Source organism: Trachypithecus francoisi, unplaced genomic scaffold (assembly GCF_009764315.1).
Source record: "Trachypithecus francoisi isolate TF-2019V2 unplaced genomic scaffold, Tfra_2.0 Lachesis_group17, whole genome shotgun sequence".
NCBI classification, from domain to species: domain Eukaryota; kingdom Metazoa; phylum Chordata; class Mammalia; order Primates; family Cercopithecidae; genus Trachypithecus; species Trachypithecus francoisi.
Genome location: NW_022681462.1, coordinates 12,203,303 through 12,217,294, shown reverse-complemented (window position 1 = coordinate 12,217,294; position 13,992 = coordinate 12,203,303). Strand labels below are relative to the sequence as shown.

Sequence of the window (13,992 nt, the reverse complement as noted above, 5' to 3'; positions counted from 1 at the left end):
TGGGAGGCCGAGACGGGTGGATCACGAGGTCAGGAGATCGAGACCATCCTGGCTAACCTGGTGAAACCCCGTCTCTACTAAAAAATACAAAAAACTAGCTGGGCGAGGTGGCGGGCGCCTGTAGTCCCAGCTACTCGGGAGGCTGAGGCAGGAGAATGGCGTAAACTCGGAAGGCGGAGCTTGCAGTGAGCTGAGATTGGGCCACTGCACTCCAGCCTGGGCGACAGAGCGAAACTCCGTCTCAAAAAAAAAAAAAAAGAGCCAATTCAGCAAAACAATAAAACAATTTTAAAAATATATGCACCGGACACTGGAGCACCCAGATACATAAAGCAAATATTATTAGAGCTAAAGAGACAGATCCCAATACAGTAATAGCTGGAGACTTCAACATCCCACTTTCAGCATCAGACAGATCATCCAGACAAAACTCAACAAAGAAACACTTGACTTCATCTGCACTATAGACCAAATGGACCTAATAGATTTTACAGAACATTTCATCCAATAGCTACAGAATACATACTCTTTTCCCCAGCACATGAATCATTCTCCAGGACAGATCACATGTTAGGCTACAAGCCAAGTCTAAAAAACATTCAAAAAACTGAAATAATATCAAGTATCTTCTTTAACCACAATGGAAAAAAACTAGAAATCAGTAACAAGAGGAATTTTGGAAACTATACAAACATACAGAAATTAAACAATACGCTGCAGAATGACCACTGGGTCAATAAAGAGAAGGAAATTTAAAAATTTCTTGAAACAATAATGGAAAAACAACAGGTTGAGCACGGTGGCGAATGCCTGTAATCCAAACACTTTGGGATGCCAAGGCAGGTGGATCACCTGAGGTCAGGAGTTCGAGACCAACCTGGCCAACATGGAGAAACCCCCGTCTCTACTAAACACACAAAAAATTAGCTGGGTGTGGTGGCACATACCTGTAATCCCAGCCACTCAGGAGGCTGAGGTGGGAGAATCGCTTGAACCTGGGAGGCGGAGGTTGCAGTGAGCCAAGATCACACCACTGTACTCCAGCCTAGGCAACAGAGCGAGACTCTGTCTCAAACAACAACAACAACCCAAAATCTACGGGCTACAGTGAGAGCAGTACTAAGGAAGAAGTTTATACCTGTAAGTGCCCATGTCAAAAAGAGGAAAAATTTCAAATAAACAATCTAATGATGCATCTTAAAGTATTAGAAAAACAAGAGCAAACCAAAACCTAAGTCAGTAGAAGCAAAGAAATAATAAAGATCAGAGCAAAAATAAATGAAGTTGAAATGAAGAAAACTATACCAAAGAGCAACAAAATGCAGTTGGTTTTTTGAAAAGATAAATAAGACTGACAAGCCTTTAGCCAAACTAAGAAAATACAAGATTCATATAAATAAAATCAGAGATAAAAAAGGAAACATTACAACTGATACCACAGAAATGGAAGGATCATTAGAGGCTACTGTGAACAACCATATGCCAATAAATTGGACAATCTAGAAGAAATGGATAAATTCCTAGACACATATAACCAACGAAGACTGAACAATGAAGAAATCCAAAACCTGAACACACCAATAACAAGTAACAAGATGAGCATGCATTAAAAGCTGTGATAGACTGGGAGCAGTGGCTCACACTTGTAATCCCAGCACTATGGGAGGCCGAGGCAGTCGGATCACGAGCTCAGGAGATGGAGACCATCCTGGCTAACATGGTGAAATCCCGTCTCTACTAAAAATACAAAAAATTAGCCAGGTGTGGTGGCACGCACCTGTAGTCCTAGCTACTCAGGAGTTCAAGATCAGCCTGACCAATATGGTGAAACCCCATCTCTACTAAAAATACAAAAATTAGCCCGGGGGTGGTGGTATGCGCCACCACACCGGGCCCAATGTCAACTTTAATATCAAAGCAAAACAACTCTGCATTTTTACCTAGTAGTAATACATCAATAATACAGACCTAATGGAAATATCTCTACAAAAAAGGAACTACAGAATATCTTTAGGAACAATTGGGTTTCAAATGCATTTTTAAAAATTAGCAGACTGGCCAGCCACAGGGGCTCACGCCTGTAATCCCAGCACTTTGGGAGGCTGAGGCGGGCAGATCACCTAAGGTCGGGAGTTCGAGACCAGCCTGACCAACATGAAGAAACCCTGTCTCTACTAAAAATACAAAATTAGCCAGGCGTGGTGGCACATGCTTGTAATCCCAGCTACTCAGGAGGCTGAGGCAGGAGAATCACTTGAACTCAGGAGGCAGAGGTTGTGGTGAGCCGAGATCATGCCACTGCACTCCAGCCTGGGCAAAAAGAGCAAAACTGTCTCAAAAAAAAAAAAAAAAAAATTAGCAGACTTTATTTATTTATTATTTTTTATTTTTTTATTTTTTTCTGAGACGGAGTCTCGCTCTGTAGCCCGGGCTGGAGTGCAGTGGCCGGATCTCAGCTCACTGCAAGCTCCGCCTCCCGGGTTTACGCCATTCTCCTGCCTCAGCCTCCCAAGTAGCTGGGACTACAGGCGCCCGCCACCTCGCCCGGCTAGATTTTTGTATTTTTTTAGTAGAGACGGGGGTTTCACCGTGTTAGCCAGGATGGTCTCGATCTCCTGACCTCGTGATCCGCCTGTCTCGGCCTCCCAAAGTGCTGGGATTACAGGCTTGAGCCACCGCGCCCGGCCAGACTTTATTTTTTACAGCAATCTTAGACTCATAATAAAATTGAGCTCAAAACTACAGAGTTCCAAAAGACCCTCCCAAACACACACAGACACAGCTTACCCCACCATTAATATCCCACATCATGGCCAGGTGGGTGCAGTGGCTCACGTCTGTAATCCCAGGACTTTGGAAGGCCAAGGTGGGCGGATCACGAGGTGAGGTGTTCAAGGCCAGCCTAGCCAACATGGTGAAACCCCCATCTCTACTAAAAATAGAAACAATTAGCTGGGCGTGGTGGCAGGCACCTGTAATCCCAGCTACTCGGGAGGCTGAGGCAGGAGAATCGCTTGAACCTGGGAGGCAGAGGTTCCAGTGAGCCAAGACCACACCACTGTACCCCAGCCTGGACAACAGAGCAAGACTCTGACTAAAAATAATAATAATAATAATCCCACATCACTGTGGTACATTTGTTACAATGGATGAACCAATATTGACACATCATTATTTACCAAAGCCTATAGTTTATATTGTGGTTTACTACTAAAAATCCTGTGTTCCACCTCTTCATCTCTCCCTTCTACTCCCACTATAGTAGTACGTACATGTTACTTAGATTTAGTTGATTAATCATCCTCTTCAGTTCAGCTATATCCTTGGTGATTTTTTGCCTGCTACATCGGTCCATTACTTATAGGAGTGCTGAAGACTTCAACTATAACTTCTCTTGCTCTGAAGTCTGTTCAGTCTGAAATTAATGTAGCTACTCCCACTTCCTCTTGGTTAGTGTCAGCATGGTGTATCTTTATCTTTTTTATATCTATGTTCTTTGCATTTAAAATGGGTTATTTATAGACAACATATAGTTAGTTGGGTATTTGTCTTTTGATTCACTCTGACAATATGCATTTTTTTCTTTTTTTAGTTACTCTATTAACTGACTTATTTTCCTTTTTTTTTTAAGCTACCCTAGTATGCATTTTAACTGGTATAAAACACATGAGATGCAAAAAACGATAGAACTGCAAATAAAAACTGACAAATCCACTTTTATAGTTGGAGAATTCAATACCCTTCTATCAGTAATTGACAGATCCAGTTGGCAGAACATAGCTGAAATGAACACCACTACTAATCACCTGGATCTAATTCATATATACAAAATACTTCATCCAACAGTAACAGAAGATGCATCATTCTCAACCTCACATAGAACAATGACGAAGACAGATCACATTCTGGGCCATAAAACACCTCTTAACAATTGTAAAAGAGTAGAAATCATACAAAGTATGCTCTTAGACCTCAATGAAATTAAACTAGAAAGATGGCTGAAAAACCACACAATACTTGGAGATTAAACAACACATTTTAAAATAATATATAGGTCAAAGAAGAAGTGTAGAGAAATTTTTTAATATTTTGAACTAAATAAAATGAAAATACAACCTATTTAAATTGTAAAATGCATCAAAAGCAGTGCTTATAAAGAAATTTATGGAAAGATCATATAAGAAAAATCATACAATTCTACCAATAGATGCAGAAAAAGCAACACCAAATGTTGACAAAAATGTGGAACTGGAACTCTCATCCATTACTGGTGGGAGTGGAAAATGGAATAGCCACTTTGGACAAAACTCTGACAGTTTCTTAAGAAACTAAACACACTCTTACCATATGCACACGATCCAGCACTCTCCTTGGTGCCTCCCGAAATTAGTTGAAAAACTACATCCACACAAAAACGTGTACATGATTTTTGATAGTAGTTTTATTCTTAATTGCCAAAAGTTAGAAGCAACCAAAATGTCCTTCAGTAGGTGAACAGATAAATAAAACTGGAGTATATCCAGACAAAGAAATATTATTTGGTACTAAAAAGAAATGAGCTTATCTAAGAGTTCCCAAAGAGAAAAATTAGTGACAAATAATTAAAACACAAAAAAAGAAAGAAATGAGCTATCAAGGCATGAAAGGCCAGGAAAGAATTTTAAATGCATATAATTCAGTGAAAGAAGCCACTCTAAAAAGGCTATATATTGTATGATTCCACCTAGATGACAATCTAGAAAAGGCAAAACTGTGAAGATGGTAAAGAGATCAGTGATTGCCAGAGGTTCAGGAAGGAGGAGGGAGGGAAAAAAATAGCTGAAGCACAGAGTGAACCCTAATGTAAAAAATGGACTTTAATTAATAATAACATATCAGTATTGGGTTATCAATTATAATTAATCTACCACATCAATGCAATATATTAATAGGGAAACGGTGCAAGGGGGAGGAAGGGGAGAGGGTTTATGGGAGCTCTCTGTATTTTCCATTCAGTTTTTTCTATAAATCTAAAACTACTCTAAAAAATAGCCTACTTTAAAAAACTTTTTTTATTTTTTTGAGATGGAGTCTCGCTCTGTTGCTCAGGCTGGAGTGCAATGGCATGATCTCAGCTTGCTGCAACCTCTGCCTCCCAGTTTCAAGCAATTCTCTGCCTTAGCCTTCTGAGTAGCCAGGATTACAGGCTCCTACTACCATGCCTGGCTAATTTTTGTTGTTTTTAGTAGAGATGAGATTTCATCATCTTCACCAGGTTGGTCTTGAACTCCTGACCTTGTGATCCACCTGCCTCTGCTTCCCAAAGTGCTGGGATTACAGGCATAAGCCACCATACCCGGCCAAAAAAAACCATTAATAGATACAACATACATGAATTTCATAGATACAATGCTAAATGAAAATAGATTCAGAGTATCTACTGTATAATTCCATTATATAAAGTTCTCTTTTTTGAGATAGTCTCACTCTGTCGCCCAGGCTGGAATGCAGTGGCTCACTGCAACCTCTGTCTCCTGGGTTCAAGTGATTCTCTTGCCTCAGACTCTTGAATAGCTGGGATTACAGGCATGTGCCACCACATCAGGCTAATTTTTGCATTTTTAGTAGAGACAGGGCTTCACCATGTTTGCCAGGCTGGTCTTGAACTCCTGACCTCAAGTGATCTGCTCACCTCAGCCTCCCAAGTGCTGGGATTACCAGCTTGAGCCATTGCACCCAGCCCCATTATATGAAGTTCTAGAGCAAGTAAAACTAACCTATGAGAACAGAAATCAGAAGAGTACTTACTTGAGGCAGTGGTGGGGTTGACTGGGAAGAGGTACAAAGGAATTTTCTGGGGTGTTGATAGGATGATGGGATAACAGGTGTGTGGATTATACAGATATACACATTTTTAGAATTCAAACTGAAGACTTAAGCACTATCATATACAAATGGCACTTGATTTTTTAAATAGCAAAAAATAAAAATAACCTCTTACACAAAAGAACACCATTCTTCAAATTCAGATCAAAGACTGAGATTTTGCAAAGCAAAATACATACTACTGACATACTACATACTGACATACTACTGACATGCAAAGCATACTGCTAACAAAACACTATGAAAAATATGTAAGAAGGCCGGGCGCAGTGGCTCATGCCTGTAATCCCAGCACTTTGGGAGGCCGAGGCGGGCGGATCACGAGGTCAGGAGATCGAGACCATCCTGGTTAACACAGTGAAACCCCGTCTCTACTAAAAATACAAAAAATTAGCCGGGCGTGGTGGCGGGCGCCTGTAGTCCCAGCTACTCAGGACACTGAGGCAGGAGAACAGTGTGAACCCGGGAGGCGGAGCTTGCAGTGAGCCGAGATCATGCCACTGTACTCCAGCCTGGGTGACAGAGCGAGACTCCGTCTCAAAAAAAAAAAAAGAAAAGAAAAAGAAAAATATATAAGGAACTCCTTCAAACTGAAAAACAACAACATAGAAATCTGACCAAACATATGAACAGACAATTCATAGAGGAGGAAACCTAAATGATAAGTGAAAATATTTATTAGCTCAGCCTAATAATCAAGAGAATGACAATTAATATAATTTCCCCTCCATTATACTGGCAAAAATAAAATGCCCCACAGTAGTAAATACTGTTTCTCCACATTCTCACCAGCATCTCTCAAATACTGTTGTTGGAAATATAACATTTTGGAGATTATCTACCAAATTTTGGCATTAACTATAAAAATTTAAGATTTATATATTTTAGCCGGGCGCGGTGGCTGAAGCCTGTAATCCCAGCACTATGGGAGGCTGAGACGGGCGGATCACGAGGTCAGGAGATCGAGACCATCCTGGCTAACCCGGTGAAACCCCGTCTCTACTAAAAAATACAAAAAGCTAGCTGGGCGAGGAGGTGGGTGCCTGTAGTCCCAGCTACTCGGGAGGCTGAGGCAGGAGAATGGCATAAACCCGGGAAGCGGAGCTTGCAGTGAGCTGAGATCCGGCCACTGCACTCCAGCCTGGGCGACAGAGTGAGACTCCGTTTCAAAAAAGAAAAAAAAAAAAGATTTATATATTTTAGAACAAAGCAACTCCTCTGCAATGTAAAAACCTTAGAGGAACTCTTGTATCTAGGGACTACGAGTTCCTGTACAAAAATGGTTATTGCAGCAATGTTGATAACAGCAACAAATTAGAATTAACCCAAATGTCCAAAACAAAAAAGTGAATAGTGACAGCCAAACAATGAACTAGAATACACTAAACAAATCAGAACTGTATCTATCAGCATGGATAAAGCACAAACACCAAAGTTGAACAATAATAACAAAAAAAGCAAATTGCAGACAAATACACAAAGTAGTATTTCCTATAAGTATACTACTTAAATGAAATTTTATAAGGGCCAGGCGTGGAGGCTTACACCTGTAATCCCAACACTTTGGGTGGCCGAGGTGGGCGGATCACTCCTAACTGAGGTTAGGAGTTTGGGACCAGCCTGGTCAACATGATGAAACCCAATCTCTACTAAAAAACAAACAAACCAAAGAAATTTTGTAAGATGAAAAATACTATAAACATATACATAACAAATATGTGAAATTATGCATAAGACTGATAAGCACCTAATTCATGAGAGTTTTAAGGAGTGCTGACCAGGTATTTTGTAGAAGAAGGTCCCTCAACTGAGATTTGCTTGATGTTTGCCTCCTGGTTAGACTAAGGTTATGTGTTTTGGGGAGAAAGAGCACAGAGATAAAGTGCCATTCGCATCCCACCACATCAAGGATATGTGCTATCAACATGGCTTATGGTTGTTAATCTTGATCACCTGGCCGAGGCAGTGCCTGTCAGGTTTCTCTGCTATAAAATGCTTTTTTCCCCTTTTCATACCCTACTTCTTAGAAGGAAGTCATTACACACAACCCACCCATAAGAATAGGGAGCTATGCACCACCTCCTTGGAGGCAAAGTATCTACATAAATTATTTGAAATTATTTTGTTCAGGTCTATAATATATTAAAACAAGCAAAAACGATCTGAGACTTCTTGCTTCCCACCTCCACACAAAAAGGGAAAGAAAAATAATAGCAGCAGTATAATTAGAGATCATTTTTATTTTCTTCATTTTTCGTCAGTCCCCAAATTTTCTTTAATGAGAATTTTCTACTTAGATAATGAGATTTGTTTAAACTATGTCTACAGTTATTATAATCTTAGAATTATTTATCTCAGCAGATTTTTGCGTGTTTGTTTTTTTAAACAGTCTTGTTCTGTCACTCAAGCTGGAGTACAAGTGGCACGATCTCCGCTCACCACAACCTCCGCCTCCTGGGCTCAAGCAATCTTCTTACCTTAGCCTCCTGAGCAGCTGGAACTAAAGACATGTGCCACCACACTTGGCTAAATTTTTGAATTTTTTTGTAGAGACGAAGTCTCACTATATTGCCAAAGCTGATCTCGAACTCCTGGACTCAAGCGATCCTCCCTGCTTGGCCTCCCAAAGTGCCGGGATTACAGGCATGAGCCACTGCTCCCGGCCTCTCTCTCTCCAATTTTGCTCCACATCAAAAACGTAAAGAAAACTTGCTAATCTAATAAATTTAGCTTATTTTGAAAAATCTTGGTTCTTATGATCAAGAATAAATACTGGGAGCTGAGCACAATGACACATGCCTATAATCCCAGTACTTTGGGAGGCCAAGGCAAAAGGATCACTTAAGCCCAGGAGTTCAAGACTAGCCTGGACAATTGTGGGATATGATGAGGTTTCTCTTCAAATAATCTGATCAATCTTTTATTCTTTAATTCATAGTACCCCCATCCACACCTTTTTTCTCCTTTTTCTACTTTTTTTCCTTTTTGTTAGATGCCCAGGCACATCACAGTACCAGGCATTATCAGTACCAGCTCACATTCCTTTCCTTATTTGGAAAGAGGACTAACTTTCTAGCTCATTACAGACACCCTTCCCCTTCCTCTCCACTTTCTTTTACGTGCCCACCCTATCTTAAAAAATCAAATGTTTAGCCAACTAGGATTAGTTTAGATTGTACGACCCGACCCTGGCCAATAAGGAAAGGGTACAGGGGCAGGACTTGTGTCAGGAATAAAGGCTCTCGTGCCCCTTTGTTCAGATGTGCTCTCACGGCAACTGGCCAAGGAGGCACGCCTCTGTGCAGAAGTAAAATTGTTTTGCTAAGAATCCTTTGTTCAAGTGTTCAATTTCCTTAGGATTTTGAGCGCTATCCCTAACAACAATATAGTAAAACTGTGTCTCTACAAAAAATACAAAAATTAGCCAGGCATGGTGGCACATGCCTGTAGTCCCAGCTACTCGGGAGGCTGAGGTGGAAGGACTGCTTGAGCCCGGGAGATAGGGGCCACAGTGAGCAGTGACTGCACCACTGAACTCCAGCCTGAGCAACAGAGACCCTGTCAGAAACAGACAAACAAAAAAATAATACTGGAGACATGAATTCTATGACTAAAAGGCAATAGTTCTTAAATATACACCAAACATAACAGATAAATTAATGCAGCCTAATAACTTGTAGCTGTTTTTTTTTTTAACAAACTAGATAAAATATTGTCAAATAAATAACTTCTAGAGTATCTTATTGATCCAAATACAAAACAACCTGGAGTTTAAGTAATCCGATTTTTCCAAGAAAGAAAAAAAATTAATCTCAGGAAATATTCTTTATCATGGTCAGTATTTCTAGTAAGTCATACACAGTTGGCCCTCTGCATCTGTGAATTCCACATCTAGGAATTCAACCATCTGACGGCCAGATAGTCAAAATAAAAATCTGTGTCTATAATAAACATGTACCAACCTTTTATTCTTATCATTATTCCCTAAACAATACAGTATAACAAGTATTTACATAGCATTTGTTGTTTTAGGTATTGTAAGTAATCTAGAGATAATTTAAAGTATATGGGAGACTGTATTTTGGTTATATGCAAATACTACACTATTTTATATCAGAGACTTGAGCATCTGAGGATTTTGGAAGTCCTAGAACTAATTCCCTATGGACACTAAGGGACAACTGCATATCCTTTTTAATAATTTTTTTAAATGCAGAAAACTCTTATACACAAATAATATATTTATCATTCTTCTTTTTTTCTTTTTTTTTGAGATGGAATTTCACTCTTGTTGCCCAGGCTGGAATGCAGTGGTGCGATCTCAGCGCACTGAGACCTCCACCTCCCAGGTTCGAGCAATTCCCCTGCCTCAGCCTCCCAAGTAGCTAGGATTACAGGCGCCCACCACCACACCCGGCTAATTTTTTGTATTTTTACTAGAGATGAGGTTTCATTCTATTGGCCAGGCTGGTCTCGAACTCCTGACCTCAGGTGATCCACCTACCTTGGCCTCCCAAAGTGCTGGGATTACAGGCGTAAGCCACTGTGCCCAGCGTTATCATTATTCTCCTTCTGCTTGGAAATAACTCTTTTTCCACTTACACAGGAAGTTTTTAACACTGCAAGAAAAAAAAAAAAAACATATTGCTGGATTGTACCAAGGAAGTTGTCTGAATAAAGGATAGTTACATGACTGGGTGTAGTGGCTCATGCCTGTAATCCCAGCACTTTGGGAGGCCGAGGTGGGAGGATCACCGGAGGTAGGGAGTTCAAGACCAGCCTGACCAACATGAAGAAACTCTGTCTCTACTAAAAATACAAAATTAGCCAGGTGTGGTGGCACATGCCTGTAATCCCAGCTACTAGGGAGGCTGAGGCGGGAGAATCGCTTGAACCTGGGAGGTGGAGGTTGTAGTGTGCCGAGGTCGTGCCATTGCACTCCAGCCTGGGCAACAAGAGTGAAACTCCACCTCAAAAAAAAGGAAAAAAAAAAAACAAGGTTGTTTCTTCAGTTACTAAGTTTTAGCCAGGAAGAAAAAATGACTGGAAATTAAGTAAGATAATACATGAGACATAAATATTTGCTTCTCCAGTCACTTAATGGGAACCAGTAACTAAGAATATCAGAAAGTTATGTGCTTCTCCAATTCCCATCAAGTAAACTGGAACACATCACACAGATTTAAATTCATCATGACTTATGAAGAAAACAGACTGACAAGCATATAAAGCTACCAGGAACTAACAACAGTTCAATTACTACAAAAAATTCTCACAGTAACCAAAAACAAATCTGTAGTTGTCAACAGTTCTGTCAAGGTTCCAAGAACGCGCTATGTCATAATGTGTAGATGTGTTCTTTAGTGGAGCCTATAAAATACACAGCACTGCCAATTTGAGAGCACAATTAAATTAAGACCTTGAGAAAGTAAAAGCAATTTGCCTCTGGTGACTATTAAGTTGTTAGTAATGAATCTTAAAGAGAATGTTTTTTTAAATCCTGATTTATTCCATCAGAATTTCTTCCTCGAAAAATATAAATTTATACAATTAAAGATCAAATGCCAGGTCAAAAAAACTTAATTATATTTCTATAGCCTCCAGAATAAAAATTATATAATGATCTAAAGCAAGTGAAACTGTCCAAAAGAGTTTAGATAAATAAATATTTTATAAAGCTCTTAAACATTTTCTTGTTTGGAACAAAAAAAAAAACCTACATATCAAAGCCAGATGTGGTGGTATGTACCTGTAGTCCCAGCTACTCAGGAGGCTGAGGCAGGAGAATCACTTGAGCCTAGGAGTTCAAGGCCACAGTGTGCCATGACTGTACCTATGAATACCCACTGCACTCTATGCTGGGCAACACAGCAAGATCCTGTCTTTAAAAAAAAAAAAAAAGACTAAATAAAGACTTCCCTTGAAATTGGCTTCCTTACTGAGAATCGAATCTCAAATTGTTTATGCCATTATTTTAAGTAAAAACTGAGGCCAGGCATGGTGGCTCATGCCTGTAATCCCAGCACTTTCGGAAGCAGAGGCAGGTGGATTGCTTGAGCTCAGGAATTTGAAAACAGCCTGGGCAACATGGAGAAACCTCAACTGTACAAAAAATACAAAAAATCAGCTGGGCATGGTGGCGCACACCTGTGGTGACAGCTACTGGAAAGGCTGAGGTGGGAGGATCGCTTGAGCCCAGAAGGTCGAGGCTGCAGTGAGCCAAAATTATGCCATGGCACTCCAGCCCAGCAACAGAGTGATACCCTCCCTCCCTCCCCACACCAAGAAAAGGCAAATGGTCTAAAACTCAGTGTAGATAATAGTCCAAAAAGAAAAGCAAACTGATTTTGTCCTTTCTTTTCACCTTCAGTAAATTCGTGAAATGTGATTTACTGTACAATTAGTTATAATACGGTTTTACTGTTTCAAATGTATTTCTCTGGGCTTCAATTTCCCTAAAATTAAGCAAAGGGAATTTGCTATATGAGCTGCATGTACCCCCAAGCAATTATATTCCATATTGCTACATCTATAGGTTGAGCCACATAAATACAACAGTATTCAACTGTTTTGGACTTACAAGTATGGTAATTCCAAATGGTTCAACCTTACTAAATCTCTTAAATTTTATTTTCCCGTATAGACTATCTTTGTCATCACTTGGCTTTTGTTTTCTTTTTCTTTTTTTTTTTTTGAGATGGAGTCTCACTGTGTCACCCAGGCTGGAGTGCAGTGGCACAATCTTGGCTCACTGCAACCTCCGCCTCCTGGGTTCAAGCAATTCTCCTGCCTCAGCCTCCCAAGTAACTGGGATTACAGGCACCACACCCAGCTAATTTTTGTATTTTTAGTAGAGATAGGGTGTCGCCGTGTTGGCCAGGCTGGTCTCAAACTCCTGACCTCAGATGATCTGCCTGCCTCGGCCTTCCAAAGTGCTGGGATTATAGGCATAAGCCATAGCACCCAGCCTATTTTCTTAAAATAGAGCAAAATGTTTAACATTATTATGAAAGTCAGCGATGAGAGCCAGTTCTCAACCGACATTCAGGATTGAATGTACTTTATTAGATATTTTTTAAAGCAAAGAAAAAGATGATACTCTGATATGGAAACCCTCCTAAATCACTATTAATATTTCACAATTCATATTTTGGAATACTCGCAGAATTTGTACTAGTCCATTCAGCTTTATAACCCCACTTATTCTCAGCTTATAGTCTGTGGCCTAAATTGTAGTTTTCACCACCTGCCTACTATGTATCAGGCCCTGTCCCAATCCCTCAAATAAGATGAACAGCATATGGACCTGCTTTTGAAGAGCTTTCAATTTGGTTATGTAACCAAGAGCTCAACATCCTTGGCTTTCCTGATTTGCTAGAAAATCTAGAGCAATGCTACCCAAAGTATGGTCTACATATCAGTGCCAGACCACAAACTTTCACTACCAGTTCACCATGAGGTAATTATAGAAAGTAAACATTTAGAACCTTTTGTGGCAAAATGACTATTTTTACGTCAATTAACCTAATAATCGGAATGTATGTTTTTATGTATTTCTGGTGAGGAATTGAACATTTTTTAAAAAAACAAAACTGGTCCTCAACAGACAGCTTCTTAAATGTAAGAAACACTGCTGTGAGGGTAGACAGATTGGAAGCTTCTGCTATCTTTTCAACTTAGGTCTTCTGCATTTGAAAGTTAAAACACTCGTTTCCTATTAGACTTCATCAACTGGCCCCATTTCCGCTATAATAAAGATCCTGGTTATATTTCGATAAGGGAAAAAGGACATCAAGAAGAAAATAAGATGCTAGCTATGGAAGTCAGGAAGATAAAAGTTACCAAAAATAAGAAAAGAGAAAAAATGTTACTGCCCTTCATGGAAGAGAAAGGAAAATACTTCAAGTTGACAGTAAATTTTTAAAAACCACTGTTGTGTATGCCTGGGTCTTCATAGATGGAAAAACAAAACAACGATCTAATATTTTAAATTTCTCAATTTACATAATTTAACAATTTGAAAATACCAAAAGAAGGAAACTGTAGCCAAAAGAAGGCCTATGGAGTACATAGGCAACTTCATTTCTCACAAGTCTGTATAATTAGTCCTGTTTTTGCCACCCGTGA

General features: G+C 39.8%; 1 protein-coding gene across 6 annotated transcripts in view; it reads right to left on the bottom strand.

The window, feature by feature from the left end:
• The window catches only part of COMMD1 (copper metabolism domain containing 1), a 241,908-nt gene that overhangs the window by 157,752 nt on the left and 70,164 nt on the right, over positions 1-13,992 (bottom strand). Inside the window, exon 2 of one of the 6 annotated variants that reach the window (XM_033239186.1) lies at positions 10,468-10,484. The exons of 4 other annotated variants lie outside the window; for them this stretch is intronic. The gene's annotated coding sequence lies outside the window, so the exon portion shown is untranslated. Of the gene's footprint in view, positions 1-10,369; positions 10,485-13,992 lie in introns of those variants that run through there. One more of the 6 variants, XM_033239188.1, reaches the window with a different exon arrangement.